The sequence below is a fragment of the Misgurnus anguillicaudatus genome, chromosome 9, assembly GCF_027580225.2.
Source record: "Misgurnus anguillicaudatus chromosome 9, ASM2758022v2, whole genome shotgun sequence".
Lineage (NCBI taxonomy): Eukaryota > Metazoa > Chordata > Actinopteri > Cypriniformes > Cobitidae > Misgurnus > Misgurnus anguillicaudatus.
The window spans coordinates 14,276,613-14,282,770 of record NC_073345.2 but is presented as its reverse complement, the minus strand read 5'-3'; the positions used below and the strand labels follow the sequence as shown (position 1 = coordinate 14,282,770).

The following is a 6,158-nucleotide window of genomic DNA, read 5'->3' as shown; positions in this document are numbered from 1 at the left end:
GAAAATATCTTATGTTAAGAACTACAAGGATTTAATTTAATGCAACCTAATATGACAAAACGTCTAACTGACACAACATATAATTCCAAACATTATGAAATAATGTAAAAAACGTTAGTCAAAGACTTCATAACAGACATATCAAGTTAAACTAATAGTATACAAACACTGGAAACGTTTACTCAAAACAAAACTAAACAAAATGCCAAATCTCAGTTCTCAATAATGATATATTAATTTGTCAAACAAGTATAAGGATTTTAATAATTATTAAATTCATACAATGGTCAAGCAAACTGTAATTTAACGCATTTGGCTTATTTTCTGGGCTAATCTGCTTGGTATGTTTTACCAATAAAGTGTAAACAGAATTTTATCTATTAATTCAACTTACATATCTTAATGCATTAAGAATAAAGGCCTGGTTTCACAGACACGGCTTAGCTAAAGCTAGACTATGCCTTAGTTAAAATAAGATGTTTAAGCATCTTTAATAAACATGCCTTAGAAAAAATGTGTTACTGGTCTCTATCATAAGACAAATCACTGGCACTGGCTTATTTTAAAATCTCACATTGAAAGTTCTTTTCAATTGAGACAGCTCAAACATCTAGGACTATAGTCAAGGACTATGGGCTTAAGCCTTGTCTGTGAAACTAGGGATAAGCATAAATCTCATTAAGTAACGAAGTGATGTTAATACAGCAATCATATAGCTCTAAGATGAAACACATGCCTTGTTTTAAGTCATGCTCAGTTAAACAGACAATTATGATTATAGAGGAAGTTTACAGATTTCCAACCCACTTTGTATTGTTACAATGTCTGTAATATATGTAATCTGTCATCTGGCAGAGTATTGTCAAGAACTAATTGGGAATTTAAGTTAAAGCATTAACATTGTGCATTCAAATACCCCAATTTATTGTAAAAATATAACATGGGTTGAAAATCTGCAAACTTATGCTTTGAGGCAGTGAGTGCAATATATATATAATGTTTGGCAGTCTTGTATGTCCATCTAGTTGCCATCATCTGAAGTCTCTGAGAGTGTAGGCGTCATCTGAAGTCTTTACAAGTGAGGCTGGATCCATACTGGAGCTTCTGTGACTTGTATGGGTATCCTGATAGAAACAGGAAAGCAAAAGGATTACCATAGCTGCTGTTCATATTATTTCAAGCAAAAGATGATCATGTGCACTTGTTTAATACTTTTCATAACTTAAGAACAAGGTTATAAAATGTGTTATGTGAATGCTTGGCTAAAAAGGTAGGACTTTTTCTAGATTTACACTGGAAGAGTTTGGGAGTAAAATGTGAAAAAGCTCTGCCTCCTTTGGTGGACTTTGACTCCTGGGTACTACCAAGAATTTTGTGACCTTATTAAGCAATTATCTGGTTCAAATCACAATCAGATTTTTTTCTGGATTCCTTAGTAAATTTGTCCTCATTATTTGGGGAACCAAGACAGTCTCTATGGAACAAACTACATATGCAATAGTATCATTAAGTTGGAGGAAAAAGCCATCATAACTATAATTTACAATGCCATTCAAAGGTTTAGGTTCAATTTTTTTACGTCTTTTATTATATGAACATATTGTAAGTTGTAATTAATGCTGCCTTCACGTGCTATCGTAATTATGGTAAATAGCAAAATCCCACTTGGAAAATGCACATGAACACCCCTCATGTGGTATTTTCCACTGGGCAACTCGTAAAATATTTTGATGCCCGAATTGCCGAGATGAGATTACCTTTGACATTTTCAAAATGGCGGAGAGCAGCAGAAACGTCGTGAATGGTTGAATGACAACAAAAGCAATGGTAAATTCTAGTTCACAAATGGAAAATGCACTTGAACACAACACGCTGGTAAATACCAGTTCGCAAATGGAAAATATCATCTTTCCCATAGCACGTGAAGGCAGCATTATTCCTGTGATTAATGTTGAATTTTCAGCATCATTACTCCAGTCTTCAGTGTCACATAATCTATCAGAGTTCATTCTAATACACTGATTTGCTGTTCAAGAAATATTTTCAATTATTATCAAAGTTGATTGTTGTGTTAACAAATTGTTTAGTGTTACCTTAAAATGGTAAGTTGCACTTCTGTTTGTTAGAAGTGAGAGTAAAGATTTTGTTTTGCATCACAGAAATTACACTTAATTGGATATCTTCAAAGAAAACAGATCATCTACTTTGTGATAATTTCACAAAATTTCTGTTTTCACTGTATTTTTGTCAAATAAATAAATCACAGCCCTTTGAACAGTAGAGTTTAAGTTTGAGGTCTTACTTACTAGCCATATGGTTCATACATAGCCCCTTAGAGATGTTTTCTGACAGGTTTGCTTGAACTCTGCTGCATGGCCATCAGCATAGACACATCTACAAACATAACATGCAACTTGTCACAGAGCAAACAATATTTAGGATGCAGTACAAAAGGAAACAAGCAAGAGTAGAGTTGAAACGTTAAAAAGGATGGTATACAAAAAATAGAATACACAAAAAATAGCTGAATTTTATGTTTTTAGGTTTATTTATTCATTATATATTGCACAGTGTCACTCACGTTTGTCAAAACCTTCTTTAAATAACTGTAATAATGTTTTAAAGGAAATAACAAGATGCAAGATTACGTTGTGAAGTGCATATGTGATTGAATGAGCTTTTCATCTCACCTGAGTTTACAACATCTCTCTGTCAGCACTGCAGCTCCATTCGAAAATGCAGAAATCTTGAGCTTATTTTCTATTATGGGGTTATTTTGTCACTTCTGAAATCAGAGAACAACTTTTTATCTATATTGGTTTACGATAAAACATACTTTCAGCTAATTTTGACGTCCTAGAAGTTGCTACTGCCTAACGTAACAGTACATCCATAGACTGTGAGTAAATCGCATATTTTAGGATAAACAAATTAACATACTTCCAATAATGCATTGACACCCTTTACAACGCTTTTAAAACCTCCCAATGACAAATTTAGATGTTCTCAATCGCCCAAACTTTCATAAACAAGCGCTAAAACTATAGCGCTAGCACCATGCTAACGGATATGCTAACGGGCTTTTCTCGAAGACACAAGCCATTTCAGTGAGGTAAATATTGAACAAAAGCGTATCAAGTAGGTGTCAACCACAGTTGTGTGTATTATTTTTGTAATTTGAGAGACAAAACTTACCTGAAAAAGTGAAGAAAACCATAAGAGACACGGAGCTTGTCGCTTTCTGTTGTTCCTAGTAGCCTCGTATCCATGGTAACTCAGGTCACTCCAACGGATTTAAAGGGGCAGTAACGTTCAGCACCCGCAGCATACACACACACAGCATTTACATAAATAAACATCTTAGAAAACTACATAAACATTTTTAATCGCATTAAATTATTATTAAATCGTGCATTTAAAACTTTTGGTTGTTCTATGTCATATAGGACAATTTAATCTTTTTCTATTTAATCTTTTATTAAACTTTTTTTTTAACTATTACGCTAGTATTTTCTAACCCTAAAATTCTAAACCTGTATACATTTATTTGGTCTAATGAACACGCGGGAATTTTGAGGAATGTTCGTAATTTAACCGTTCAGGAGCCACATTCACTTACATAGTATTCTTTTGTCCTACTATGGAAGTGAATGGGGCTTAACAATTAAATTACAAACATTCCTCAAAATATCTTATGTTCATCAGAACAAATACATTTATACCAGGTTGTAGCAACATGAGAGGGAGTAAATGATGACAGCATTTTTATTTTTGGGTGAACTATTCCTTTAATGCTCAACGTGTTATGGAGCCATATGCACATGTTGTTTTTCCATTTCTGAGTTGGGTGTGTAAGTCACCAAATCGAACTTTATATTATCTTTTTATCTAAAATATAGTACAATTTTGTTCTATTCCAAAATCCTACAACATGCCCGACTTGAAAACTTTTCTTTACAAAGAAAAGTTAAAGTATAACATAGTGTTACAACTAATCCATAAGTTTACAAGATAATGAAAGAAAACAATGTAAATTTCATTAATCAAAATGAACTGTAAATACAATATCACATAATTGACAATTATGATTTTTTTGTGTGTGTTGCTATTTCAAAAATACTTTTCATATGCACTAACCCATAATAGAAGAATGCTTATGAGGGAGACATGGATCGCTACAGTATGTGGATATATGTTATAAACAGAAACAACATTCACATCTAACATGTAGATAGAATAGTATTTAATTATTTGTGTTTAAACCCCACCCATGGGGTTCTCTGTAATGTTTGTACTTCTGTCAGTTTAGCTAAATAAAAATATATCTGGACTTTATAAGGACTAAGTATATGCATGCACACGCAAAATCTAAGCTGAGCCAGTTCATGAGTATACTACTGTTGCTGCTCATCGAGATTTGTTTGAGAGTGAAGGAAATCCCTGAAAAATCAGCATAGAACAGCATCATTCCCATGCTGGTTTGGTGCTGGTTTAGCTGGTGGACACCAGCATATCATCACCAAAACACAAAATATGCTGGTCTTGCTGTATTTTTAGCAGGGTGTGCATGCGCTCGCGTATTGAAGTTGCTTTATCGCATAATGCGCCCTCGGCATTAAAATAACAGAAGAGAGGTATGTTATATCTAAAAGCTGCGAGTGGGGACTGATTTTGAGCATCACCTTTGCGCTTTGGTCTCCCCATTTTGAGAGAGAGGGAGTGATAGAGAGGGTAATTTAAGCGGAGCAGCTAGGCTACTTGCGTCTCTGAGGCGCGTGATTAACAGAAGACAAGCCGCTGGCCCTGCATGATGGAGCAGTCCATGGCAAAAAAATCAATGCCGTATCGGCCACCAACGTGCGTCGGCCCACCAGCAAAATGCCCAGTTACCAACACAGTCATGCCTAAAAAACAGACGTTATAATTACGTTTTATTCCAACGTTATGATTACGTTATTTTGACACCTAAATAAAACGTCTCAAAAATGGTTTATTTTGGTCTGGTTTTATTTTCGTAGTAAACGGACGTGATATTTACGTTTTATTCCAACGTTATAATTACGTTATTTTAACACCTAAATAAAACGTCTCAAAAATGGTTTATTTTGGTCTGGTTTTATTTTCGTAGTAAACGGACGTGATATTTACGTTTTATTCCAACGTTATAATTACGTTATTTTAACACCAAAATAAAACGTCTCAAAAATGGTTTATTTTGGTCTGGTTTTGTTTTCGTAGTAAACAGACGTGATATTTACGTTTTTTTACTACCTAAAAAAAAACGTACTAATTAGGTGCTTTTACAACGTATTAAAAACGTCCTTTTTTTGTTACATTGTTTTTTTAATTTAGAGTGACGTTTTTAAAACGTTTTAAAACCGTTGTGCTGCAACATTACCTAATTACAACCAAAATACAACGTTGTGAAACGTTGTAAAAACGTTTTGTGTTTGCTGGGTAGACTTGTTCGAGTTCATGCGGAACCACAAGAACCGACAGGAGGTTGACATCACAATACCGCGAGAGCAACTCGAAATCAGAGTTCTCCGTGTGATTTCTGGAATCGCCCTCACGGTACTTTGATGTCATCCAGCTGTTGGGGTGCATAAACTCGAACAAACCTAATAACAGACATGAAAACGTATGCGTGTGTATGAGGGACAGGTGCACTAACACCTGATTGCATAAGTAACTTGATCTGTAACAGTGTTACAGATATATTACACATTATTTTGTAGGGGACAAAATAAGTAAAACTTAAGCAGATTGTAATTTAATATCTATTGTCAGATGACAGCTGTGCTTGAATAGCCTACAAACTATGCAGGCAATGTGATTATAAATATTTTAGTGAAGCAATCTCTTTTATTTACTTAAAACGACAGGAAACATGAATAAAAAAATGAATGAATAAAACGATCACAATAAATGAAAACGTATTGAAGTGAATCCCATATGAAACAAAACTTTATTTAAATGTATTTTTCTAACAAACCATCACATATTTACTGTCAGCTCAACATAGCTGTGACAATTCTACAGCTTTATTTTCATGAATCAGCTGAGAACTTTGTGGTATATCCTGGGTCTGTGCGTGAAGTCAGGGTGCTGAGGAACAGTCCTGTGTAACGTAAAATCACCCGATTGGTTAGTCTCCG

General features: G+C 34.3%; 1 long non-coding RNA gene across 1 annotated transcript; it reads right to left on the bottom strand.

The window, feature by feature from the left end:
• Positions 1 to 297: 297 nt before the first annotated feature.
• On the bottom strand, positions 298 to 5,274 carry LOC129423295 (uncharacterized). The gene is made up of 4 exons (XR_012371072.1): positions 3,196 to 5,274; positions 2,691 to 2,785; positions 2,307 to 2,394; positions 298 to 1,124 (listed from the first exon to the last, which is right to left on the bottom strand). It is a non-coding gene; the product is annotated as an uncharacterized lncRNA (long non-coding RNA).
• Positions 5,275 to 6,158: the final 884 nt, after the last annotated feature.